The sequence below is a fragment of the Corythoichthys intestinalis genome, chromosome 13, assembly GCF_030265065.1.
Source record: "Corythoichthys intestinalis isolate RoL2023-P3 chromosome 13, ASM3026506v1, whole genome shotgun sequence".
In the NCBI taxonomy this organism is placed as follows: Eukaryota; Metazoa; Chordata; class Actinopteri; order Syngnathiformes; family Syngnathidae; genus Corythoichthys; species Corythoichthys intestinalis.
In genome coordinates, this window is record NC_080407.1 from 28,188,501 (window position 1) to 28,201,499 (window position 12,999).

Genomic DNA, 12,999 nt, shown 5'->3' on the forward strand with positions numbered 1-12,999 from the left:
CATCACAGAAATTGTGGATACTGCAATCTCGGACCACCTTCCCATCATTTTCGACTTCTCTGCCCCTTTTTCTGCCGGAAAGCCAATATCTCCAGCCTGCTACCAACGACGCATTACTCCATGCACATCAGGAGAGTTTGTGGCTGCTTTTGGAGACTTACAGCAGCATCCTGGCGCCGTGCTGCCTTCTCCTCTTTGCTCTGACAGTCTTCTCTCCACTTTCCATTCCACTTGCACTGCTGTCTTAGACTCCATTGCCCCTCTACGGCAAAAAAGCTCCAAACCCAAAGCCGCTCCATGGTTCAACGACAATACCCGCCTGCTCAGGCAAAAATGCAGGCGTGCTGAACGCCAGTGGAAAAAGGACAAACTCCATGCTTCTCTGCGATTGCTGAGGGACACTTTAGCTGCCTACCAGGAGGCCATAAAACAGGCCAAGTCTAGTTATTTATCTACCATTATAAATAACAGCTCCAATCATCCAAGACTCCTTTTTAACACTATTGATTCTGTTTTAAACCCACAGAACTGATGTGTCAGCTGCCAAATGCGAAGAGTTTCTCAATTTCTTTCAAAACAAGGTTTCTTCAGTTAGGCAAAATGTCTGCAACTCTGGTTTCTCATCCGATAACGTACGTCCTTCGGAACTGCTCAATGTCTTTGAGCAATTTGAACATATTTCATTGTCATCCCTCACCGAAATAGTTAGTAGCATGAAACCCACTAACTGTCCATTAGACGTAATACCAGCTAGGCTTCTGAAGGAAGCCTTTAGTTGCCTTGGATCAAGTCTGCTGTCTCTCATAAACACCTCTCTCAGTTCCGGTTCTGTCCCAGCTGCCTTCAAACAGGCTGTAGTCAGACCCCTTCTTAAAAAAACCCATCTCGACTCCTCTGTGCTGTCCAACTTTAGACCTGTCTCCCACTTGTCTTTCCTTTCCAAAGTTTTAGAAAAAGTTGTTTTTATTCAATTGCAAACCTTCTTAGAGACAAATTCCACCCTTGACAAGTTCCAATCAGGTTTTAGGTCCAGACACAGCACTGAGTCAGCATTGTTAAAAGTACATTACGACATTGCTCTTTCTGTGGATAATGGAAACCCGGCTATCCTTGTTTTACTGGACCTCACAGCAGCATTCGATACAGTTGACCATTCAGTCCTTGTATCTCGTTTAGAACATTTCATAGGTATCCGTTGTAACGCTTTAAAATGGTTTAAATCCTATTTACAACATAGAACATTCTCGGTAATGATTGGGGAATTTTCCTCCTCACAAACTTCTCTGTCTTGCGGGGTACCGCAAGGCTCTATTTTAGGGCCTGTTCTTTTTGCGCTTTATCTCCTACCTTTAGGATCAATTATAAAAAAACATAATATCGCTTTTCATTTTTATGCTGATGACCTGCAGCTTTATCTGCCCCTGAGACCTAACAAAAAAACTGCTCTTGCTAAATTGATGGGGTGCATATCTGATGTGAAGCAGTGGCTTGCACAAAACGTTTTGCACCTTAACGAGAGCAAAACTGAATTTATTAATTTTGGCACACCTTCCATGATGAAAGCCCTTGAGCCCAACTCTGACGCTCCGGCTGACATTTTTAAGACACACGTTAAAAATCTCGGAGTGATATTCGATAGCAGGCTTAACTTTGAAAAACAGATTAGTTCCGTTGTAAGAGCAAGTTTTTTCCAGCTTCATCTCTTAGCCAAAGTGAAGCCTTTTCTTAGTCGCCACGACCTTGAAAAAGCAATTCACGCTTTTATAAGTTCAAGGCTGGACTACTGCAATGCACTTTATGTTGGCCTACCCAAGTCCTCGATCTCTCGGCTGCAACTTGTTCAAAATGCTGCTGCTCGATTTTTAACAGGTACACCTAGACGTGAGCATATTACCCCCGTGCTATCATCACTCCACTGGCTTCCAGTCCATTTTAGAATTGATTTCAAACTTTTACTGTTTGTTTTTAATTCTATTAATGGCCAGGCTCCATCTTATCTATCGGAAATTTTAACTTTTCGTAACTCTGGCAGGACTCTTCGCTCGACCGGCCAGCTTCTTTTAGATGTTCCAAGGTCAAAATTTAAACAGTGGGGAGACCGATCCTTTGCGGTTGCTGCCCCCAGGCTGTGGAACAGCCTTCCCCCCGAAATCCGCACCACCACGGATGTAGGTCTTTTTAAGTCTCAGCTAAAAACACACCTTTTTAGACTCGCCTTTTACAAAGATTAGGATAGCCTGGTTTTATTAGCTTAAGGACTTTTTTAATGTTTTTTTTTACTCGATTTTATCGGTTTTATTGTTTTACTTGCTGGAATTTTATTGCGATGCGCTCTTTGTTTTATTTTATTTTGTAAAATGTCATTGTATAATATTTTCCTGCCTTTTATTTATCTTGAGCCATGTTTTGTCGTAAAGCACTTTGGGGGCCTTTCAGGTTTTGTAAAGGGCTATATAAATAAATTTGATTGATTGATTGATTGATTGAAATAAACATAAATTGAAATAAATAAATAAAAATTGAAATAAATATTGAAATAAATAAATAAATATTGAAATAAAAGCATTTTAATGACACTTTTAATTATTTATCTAATTGTGTATTTATTTATTGAATTTTTGCACTCCTGGTCCTCCATACTCTATGGACAATAAAAGCAATATTGTGCTAAGAGCAAAATTAACAGTCATCTGCATATATATAAAAAAACATTTAAATTGGAATATTCAATATGGACAAGTTAGAGCCATCAATATGTCATTAAATCATAACATAAAAATTTACATAACAGACATAAATCATGACGTTTTATTTCAAATACTTTCACTACTGACCACCATATGTGACCAAGATATTATAATTTCAAAACCGTTTTTGGCAGCCCACATCTGATGTTATTGTTTACATTTTTTGTTTACATTTGTTGTTACCTCCCAACCAGGGGGTTGGGGGAGGCAGTATGTTATTGATTAGGATTTGATTTGAATAACTGAAGAGGTCTGTTAATAATCAGATAATTAGTGTGCATGTAAATGAACTCATTTAATCAGTTATTTGCATTTGTAATTTCATTTGCAGAAAACTGTAATGTGCAAAAAGTATTCTGTAATTAATATTTAATGTACATTCATTGCATTTTGTGCAGGTCTTTCATTCTCAGCAGCTGACTGCAGCCCCTTTGCATCCGTGGGTCATTGCCAACAAGGATGGAACAGTTGAAGCAGCACATTGTGATTGCAAGGCTGGACTGGGTGAAACATGTAGCCATGTTGGTGGCAGCTGTCCTGGAGGTGAAGAAGAGCACTGGCTGCATCGTTCCTCATCTTTGTTTCCTGCCTTTTAGCTGTTCTCTGAAATCTGTTTAGACACAAAACCACATAGGCTGTTCATGTTAATGACACCAATGTTAAACATCAAATCTTCATAGCTGAGAAAAAACAAGTGACATTAATACTGTTAGATGAAAACTGTGACAGTGATGTGTCTATTGGTGTCCTTGATAATGACAATTATTAGTACCAGAGGGCCCAAGGAGCCATTATATATGAAGCCATTATGTTGCCATGCAAGATTACTGACAAAAAACTTGAACGGCATTGGCAGAAAGTCATGTGGGCTTTACAGGCTACAGTCAGACACCGAAAAAATTAATGATCTGGGGGTTTGAGAATTACACATACCTGTTTTGCTTTCTCTCAAGCTCAGCATGCTTTTTCAGATATTCGGTAGGAGTCATCTCCTCGAGTTTCAATGTTGGCGCCCAGTCAGGATTTGTTCGGTCGTACATGTTAGCAGGGCGACCTGAACATCGTTTAGAGAGACACGAATAACATCAGCTTAGTATTTCACTTATCCCCAACATTACTAATTAAGAGAAGGTTGCTGTGTGATAACGGCTAAAAACCAGCGACCCACGGGAAGAGAATCGGCAGGAGCAAAACTTTTTGTCTAGGAATGTGCTCGTTCCGCGTGGGGTCTCTCGTCTGTCTGGAATTTTACCAACCAATCCTACCGTGTGTCCCTGGCATTAGCTTGCTTGCTTGCCTTACGCCAGTACTTTTCTGACACTCACATATGACAAAAAACACACTAGATTTTACCTGTAATGAAGTGGTCCGAGCAGAGCCTGACATGTTTCGAGGGTTCATCTTTCCTCTTAATATTTGCCAACCAGAGACGACGACGTTCCTCTGTGAGCGATTTAGTGAAATCCCCTTCATGTTGTCTGACCTTTGGAATGGAGTACAATCCAATTTTCTTCGCCCCATCTGCTCTGTTCACACATCCACGGACCCAACAAGATACAACCATCTTGAGTGCTGTTGTATTATGTAATAGTTTGCTCCTTGTTGCCAACAAAAATGGCGGCGCAGGGGCGGATATGACGTCAAACGGGAACCGTGTATAGGAGAAATCATAATGCTACGATCCCACAGTTGACCCCCCCCCCCCCCCCCAATCATGCCAAAATATACAGTGCCTTGCAAAAGTATTCAGCCCCCTTGAATCTTGCAACCTTTCGCCACATTTCAGGCTTCAAACATAAAGATATGAAATTTAATTTTTTTGTCAAGAATCAACAACAAGTGGGACACAATCTTGAAGTGGAACAACATTTATTGGATAATTTAAACTTTTTTAACAAATAAAAAACTGAAAAGTGGGGCGTGCAATATTATTCGGCCCCTTTACTTTCAGTGCAGCAAACTCACTCCAGAAGTTCAGTGAGGATCTCTGAATGATCCAATGTTGTCCTAAATGACCGATGATGATAAATAGAATCCACCTGTGTGTAATCAAGTCTCCGTATAAATGCACCTGCTCTGTGATAGTCTCAGGGTTATGTTTAAAGTGCAGAGAGCATTATGAAAACCAAGGAACACACCAGGGAGGTCCGAGATACTGTTGTGGAGAAGTTTAAAGCCGGATTTGGATACAAAAAGATTTCCCAAGCTTTAAACATCTCAAGGAGCACTGTGCAAGCCATCATATTAAAATGGAAGGAGCATCAAACCACTGCAAATCTACCAAGACCCGGCCGTCCTTCCAAACTTTCTTCTCAAACAAGGAGAAAATTGATCAGAGATGCAGCCAAGAGGCCCATGATCACTCTGGATGAAATGCAGAGATCTACAGCTGAGGTGGGAGAGTCTGTCCATAGGACAACAATCAGTCGTACACTGCACAAATCTGGCCTTTATGGAAGAGTGGCAAGAAGAAAGCCATTTCTCAAAGATATCCATAAAAAGTCTCGTTTAAAGTTTGCCACAAGCCACCTGGGAGACACACCAAACATGTGGAAGAAGGTGCTCTGGTCAGATGAAACCAAAATTGAACTTTTTGGCCACAATGCAAAACGATATGTTTGGCGTAAAAGCAACACAGCTCATCACCCTGAACACACCATCCCCACTGTCAAACATGGTGGTGGCAGCATCATGGTTTGGGCCTGCTTTTCTTCAGCAGGGACAGGGAAGATGGTTAAAATTGACGGGAAGATGGATGCAGCCAAATACAGGAACATTCTGGAAGAAAACCTGTTGGTATCTGCACAAGACCTGAGACTGGGACGGAGATTTATCTTCCAACAGGACAATAATCCAAAACATAAAGCCAAATCTACAATGGAATGGTTAAAAAATAAACGTATCCAGGTGTTAGAATGGCCAAGTCAAAGTCCAGACCTGAATCCAATCGAGAATCTGTGGAAAGAGCTGAAGACTGCTGTTCACAAATACTCTCCATCCAACTTCACTGAGCTCGAGCTGTTTTGCAAGGAAGAATGGGCAAGAATGTCAGTCTCTCGATGTGCAAAAGTGATAGAAACATACCCCAAGCGACTTGCAGCTGTAATTGGAGCAAAAGGTGGCGCTACAAAGTATTAACGCAAGGGGGCCGAATAATATTGCACTTTTCAGTTTTTTATTTGTTAAAAAAGTTTAAATTATCCAATAAATTTTGTTCCACTTCACGATTGTGTCCCACTTGTTGTTGATTCTTGAAAAAAAATTAAAATTTTATATCTTTATGTTTGAAGCCTGAAATGTGGCGAAAGGTTGCAAGGTTCAAGGGGGCCGAATACTTTTGCAAGGCACTGTAGATTGATATAAGAGAATTTTTTTCTATTTTGAAAGGGAAGTTGTGATTTGGGCTGTTTTTTTTTTTTTATCATTGAACTAGGCGGGTTTTACGGTGTGATTGGGCTGGAGCACTATCTTACCCATCATGCAATTAGGCTCGAGCGTATGACGTGGCACTCGCGAGGTTTCCGCCGCTATCGCCATTTTGGAAGCGAGAAACATAAACAGTGAGGCATTTCAACACAGGTCGCTCTTTAAAAATGGTTGGAAATTATTGTGCGGTAAAGAATTGCAACAACCGATCGAATAGAAAGGAGAATGTACAGCTCAACGGAACACCATTGAGTTTCTTCCGGATCCCTACGTGGAGAAAAGGCGAGGGAAAGGTCATATCTGAACTTACCAAATGTCGAAGAATGGCATGGGTGGTCTCGATCAGAAGGAAGGGTATAACGTTTGATTCTCCAGTTACACACAGAGTTTGCTCTATGCACTTCCACTCCGGTAAGTTAATTTCGTTTGTTTACGCAAATTTCAGTAACTTTATGCCCTAAATCGGCCTGTTGTTAGCTATAGCTACAGCTAAACAACTAGGATGCAGACATGTTCATTGTCTTCATAAGACATAATTCCTGTCGTTGCTAAATGAAAAAGCTGTAATATTTTGACGTGAGAGAGTGGCAAAGAATTTGTACACAGGCTACATTTTCTGCAACAAAAAATTTGTACATCCGTGGTCACAGACTAATGTAAACACACATTGCCTACCTTTGCTTGAAAGATGGTGTTGCCGTTTGCTATGGTCATAATGTGCAGATCCTGCACCCATCCGCAGCAAAACTGTTTGTAGGTTTGTACCGATTTGTAGTTTCGGAATTGCTGATGAGTGGAGGAACATACACCAAACTCTAAATACAGCATGATGTCCATTTCGCGTAGTGGTGGAAGCTTTTCGACATCTTTATTCCATTTGTGTTCGGCTTGCTCGTGAGGGTCAACATTGTTCACATTCTTAAAATTGCTCACATATCTGTCCTTCGCCGTGGTAACAAGTTTGTCTCTGTATCGAATGTAACATCCAGACGCTAGAGAGCGCCAACACACCATGTCATTGGGATTACTTGTCATATCGCGAGATCTATGTGACGTACTTGCGTGATCCATCATGGCTGAGTAAACAGACCAAGCTCCACGCATGTTCCACTGTCTTTCTTTATTTGAATTAAACATCTTTAAGCCAAAGGGCAAATATATAACATGGTGTCAGAGTAGAGGTTCGCATACCCACCTGAAGAGATCAAGATGGACGCGTACGGCATCCCAGCGCCACGGATGGATTGGGATTCGGCGAATTTACCGGAGGCATGGCGGCGCTTCAAACAGCAGGCAGATCTTATATTTTCCGGCCCGCTCCGTGAAAAAGAGGAGGCGGACAAATGTAGCTACCTGCTTTTATGGATCGGGGAAAAGGGTCGAGATGTGTACAGCACGTGGACATTCACGGCAGATGAGGCGAAGCTGCTCCAGACGTACTACGATAAGTATGCGGCCTACATCACGCCAAAATCCAACCCCATATACGCCAGGTACCGTTTCCATGAGAAAGTACAAGCCCCGAACGAACCATTTGATCATTTTGTGACTGAGCTTAAGCTGCTAGTCAAAGACTGTGGATACCCAAATGGTGACGAAATGGTCCGCGATCGCATCGTCTTCGCAATAAACTCACCACGTGTTAGAGAAAAGTTGCTAAATGAAGGTGCTAATCTCACATTGGAAAAGGCCATTGATATTGCGCGCGCACATGAGTTAGCACAATCACAACTGAAGGAAATGACAGGGACAAAGGACAAAGCTGATGTTCACACAATAAAACAAAGGAAAACAAAGTATGTGAAATCCACAAGTCCTAAAACGATAAACAAAGAATGCTACAGATGTGGAGGCATGCACAGTCTACAAGAGGCATGTCCAGCCAAAGGGAAACAATGCATGAATTGCAAGAAATACAATCATTTTGCCAAATCTTGTAGAACTAAAAGCATTATTACAACAAAGCCACCCAGAAGACCCTTGCACGCCTTAGAGCAAGGCGATGAAGACCCGTGCGAGCTATTCATTGACAACATTACAACCATGAACACAGAGAAAAACAATGTTCAGGCTTATGCAGACATACAAGTGGGTCCAAATAGAGAAACAGTGCGGTTCAAAATCGACACAGGTGCAGAAATCAATGCTATTCCAAGCAGCCTGTACAACAAACTGTTTAAAACTACAACTCTCACCCCGCCAAGCCAGTCCATCACAGCATATGGGGGTAAAGCACTGAAGGTATGTGGCGTCTGCAGTCTCACGTGTGAACACAACAATTACAAACGCAAACTTGACTTCCACATCATTGATGCTAAAGCACCACCCATTGTAGGACTGAGCGCTAGCCTGGAACTAAACCTCATCCGACTAGTAATGGGAGTGAGTGAAACAAAAACTGAAAAAACACCCTCTGACTCAAAAGAAATATTAAAAGAATACACAGATGTATTTCAGGGCATTGGAGAGTTCCAAGGGGAATGCACTTTTCGGCTCGACCCAAAGGCATCGCCGGTGGTCTACCCTCCACACAGAGTCCCCATCGCGCTACGGGAACGACTGAAAGAGGAACTCGACAAAATGGAGAACGAGAAGGTCATCACAAAGGTAACTGAACCTACTGACTGGGTCAACGCACTGGTGATTGTAGAAAAACAACAGAAAAGCAAGCTCCGTGTATGTTTAGACCCCAGAGACCTAAACAAAGCAATTCAAAGGCCCCACTATCCTCTGCCAACACTTGAGGACGTTACGACCAAGCTAGCCGGAGCGCAGTACTTCAGTGTACTTGACGCTAGGTCAGGCTACTGGGCGATAAAACTGAGCGAGGAGTCGTCATTGCTAACTACATTCAACACACCCTTCGGCAGGTACAGGTTTCTAAGGCTGCCGTTTGGGATCGTTTCAGCGCAGGACGAATTCCAAAGGCGTGTTGACGAAACCTATGAAGGACTTACTGGTGTCACCGCCATTGTAGACGACATTCTGGTGTTCGGAAAAAATAAAACGGAACACGATGTAAACCTACGGGCAATGTTAGAGCGCACTCGAGAAAGAGGACTTAAGCTAAATCCAGACAAGTGCAAAATCGGTGTCCAGCAGGTCAGCTACTTCGGGCACACCCTCTCAGACAAGGGGATCAGCCCAGACCCCAAAAAGATCGAGGCAATCCGTGGAATGGCACCACCTCAATCCAAACCCGAGCTCGAGACCATTCTCGGAATGATCAACTATCTGGCCAGGTTCACACCTCGGATCTCTGAAGTAAACGCACCACTAAGACAACTTTTGAAGCAGGACAGCGAGTTCACGTGGGACGCGGTCCACGACAGGGCATTCAACCAAATCAAAGAACTGATCACAAAATATCCAGTCCTGTCATACTTCAACCCCAAGAAAGAGCTCACACTCCAAGTGGACGCTTCAAAGTGCGGCTTAGGTGCTGTGCTACTCCAAGACGAAAAGCCAGTCGCTTATGCATCCAAATCGCTAAACGGCACCGAACAAAACTACGCCCAAATCGAAAAGGAGCTATACGCCGTGTTGTTCGGCTGTAAGCGTTTCCACGAATACGTGTATGGCAGAAAAGTTCTTGTAGAATCTGACCACAAACCACTGGAGGCAATATTGAAAAAACCCCTCTCAGCTGCTCCACCTCGACTTCAAAGGATGATACTGCAACTGCAAAAGTACAGCATCCACCTCACTCACAAGCCCGGTAAGGAAATACCTGTGGCAGACACACTGTCCAGGAAGTCGATCGAGCAAAATGATGACAACATACAAGAAGGCCTGGATGCACAAGTTCACATGCTCATGAAAAGTATTCCAGTAAGCGACAACAAAATCGAAGAAATCAAAATGGCCACTGCACTTGACATACAACTCTCAGCGCTCAAACAGGTCACTAGAACGGGATGGCCTAACCAACGCAAGCAATGCCCACAGCTGATTCAGGAATTCTGGAACCATCGAGACGAAATCAGCGAAGTTGACGGCATAATGTTCAAAGGTGAGAAAATCATTGTCCCCCAGAGTCTCAGAAAAGAAATGCTAAACCGCATTCACGCCGGTCATATGGGCGTTGAGAAGTCCAAAAACAGGGCACGTGACCTACTGTTTTGGCCACTCATGGGCCAACAAATTGAAACCGTAGTCGGACAATGCAGTATCTGCCAAGAACGACAAAATGCCAACGCCAAAGAACCACTACTGTCACACGCTATTCCTGAACGCCCATGGCAGGTAGTCGGAACCGACCTATTTACATGGAACGGAAAAGACTATGTCATAATAGTGGACTATTACAGTCGATTTTTCGAAATGGAAAAACTGAACAGCTGCACTGCACAGGTCGTCACCGAAAAACTCAAAACAGCATTTGCTCGGCATGGCATCCCTGAGCGCGTCATCAGCGACAACGGCCCATGCTACTGTGCAGATGAATTCAAACGCTTTGCTGAGGTTTGGGACTTCACTCACACCACCAGCAGTCCCAAATACCCCCAGAGCAACGGCCTTGCAGAGAAAACTGTACAAACAGCAAAACGCATCCTGAGCAAAGCAAAAGCCGATGGTAAAGACTACTTTATTGGACTTTTAGAGTATAGAAACACGCCTGTTGACAATCTTAAGTCCCCAGCACAACTGTTGATGAGTCGCAGACTACGCTCTATCCTCCCTGCAACAGCCAAACAGCTACAGCCGACACTCGCACAGCAGCGCGCAGTACAAGAGCGCAGATCATCGTGCCAACGGCGTCAGCAGTTCTACTACAACCGATCGAGCAGAGAATTACCACCACTCACCGCAGGAGAGCACATCCGCTTTCACCACGACGATGGTTCATGGCAACCCGCAAGAGTGATAGAACCAGCTCACACCAACCGGAGCTATCACATCGAGACCGAGGAAGGACAGAGTCTTCGACGTAACCGACGGCATTTGCGTGAGACCAAAGACCATTCCAGCAAAGCTGGAGAAACCGAATCCGTGCCACAAGCGAGCCAAGATCCACAAATGCCGACACCCGTCGAATCCAGCCCGCCCTCGACTCAATCTGAGTACACTACCAGATCGGGCAGAGCCATCAAGCCAAGACAAGTGTTAGACCTATAAAATAATAGTAAATAAAGTGTGTTCTACTGTTCAGTTGATAAGCTAATGTTAATAGCACTTTAGGAAAAAACAAACGTTTGAGTGACTTGCACAAGTTTCATTTTACTTTGTCATTGCAATATTATTTTCATAATATTGGTGATTGTTCTGCTAGCACTTTGGTTATGCTTATTTAGTACTATAGGTCAGTGATATCTATATTGTTTAAATTTGTTAGCAATACCACCAAATGTGATTTCACGTGTTTAATGATGCTGCATGCTCAAATGGTTATATACATATCATTATGTGACTTACTTTTTCTAAAAGAAGGGAGATGTAACATCCAGACGCTAGAGAGCGCCAACACACCATGTCATTGGGATTACTTGTCATATCGCGAGATCTATGTGACGTACTTGCGTGATCCATCATGGCTGAGTAAACAGACCAAGCTCCACGCATGTTCCACTGTCTTTCTTTATTTGAATTAAACATCTTTAAGCCAAAGGGCAAATATATAACATCGAACTGGCAAGTTTTCCCTACATTTTGCCATCTTTGGCACTCGTAGTTGAATTGTATTTGCTGTTAAGTTTAAATGTCCCGTGATGCAGATGTGCTTCCGAAATGGCTGCGTTGTCGCAAATCTCGCACGATCCCGTGCTGCTGTGACGTAAACGCTCGAGCCTAATTCTGGACGGAAATGTAAAACAAAAAGACTGGCCTTTGTGCGCGTCTTGTTTTTCCTCGATTTCAGTCACTCAAAGTGTATGTCAATACCTGGGGAAATGCTAATATTCCATCATTTATCCATAAACGAATGCCTTTTGGATTCATATCATGTCACTTCGTGTAATTACACACATCGCAACACCAAGAAAATGAGAGAAATTTGGGTCAATTTCAAGCTAAAAAGACCTGCCCCCGAGATCCCGGAAATCTGGCAGATTGTGGGCGTGACCTCAAAACAAGGAAACAATCCGGCTCAGTGCTTTAGTACTGAATGGCGGCGATGATGGCAGACAATTACGTTTCTAGTTGCAGCGACGAATCCGACGTAACGAACATTCTTCTAATGGTGACGAGGAGAGTTATGAACCTTTCTTTGGTGTTTTGGGTTATCAATTTGAGCCCAAACGAAAGCCAATGCAGCCTAATGAAAAGATCATTGAGGGGAGCAATCACACTGATGAAACCCTGACAACAGTTCGTGTGGGAAACACCAAATGGTATGTTTTGCATTTCTTTTTGTGAAGCTGATACACCGTGACCGCAAAATAAAGTAATGTATAGAATAATTATCATTTAATATGCTATCATCGGTTTCGCTCTGCCAACCGACACAAATATGAATGGGATTAGAGCAGGGGTCCCCAACTGTTCCACAGACATGCTCGAATCACTCGATTTACTCACATACGGGTCACAGATTCACTCCTTCGCAGTTCGTGGGTCTTTAGTGATTGGGAAGTAGCATAAATTTTGTTTTCTTTGAGGTTGTAGGCACATCTTCTGGCTCGTCCGTTTCCCGTTTCCCTGTAAAATTGCAAAATTAGCCCTCTTAGCACTGACGAACTTTACTCATTGTCTGCGTAGTCCAGCTCTTTTTCTCGCGTTTGGGAACCCATGGGTACTACATTGCGACAAATGGCTATTTGTAAACCACATAGCATGACAGGTTTGAACCATTTTAGCGATTTTTTTGATAAAACACGAACGCAACTCT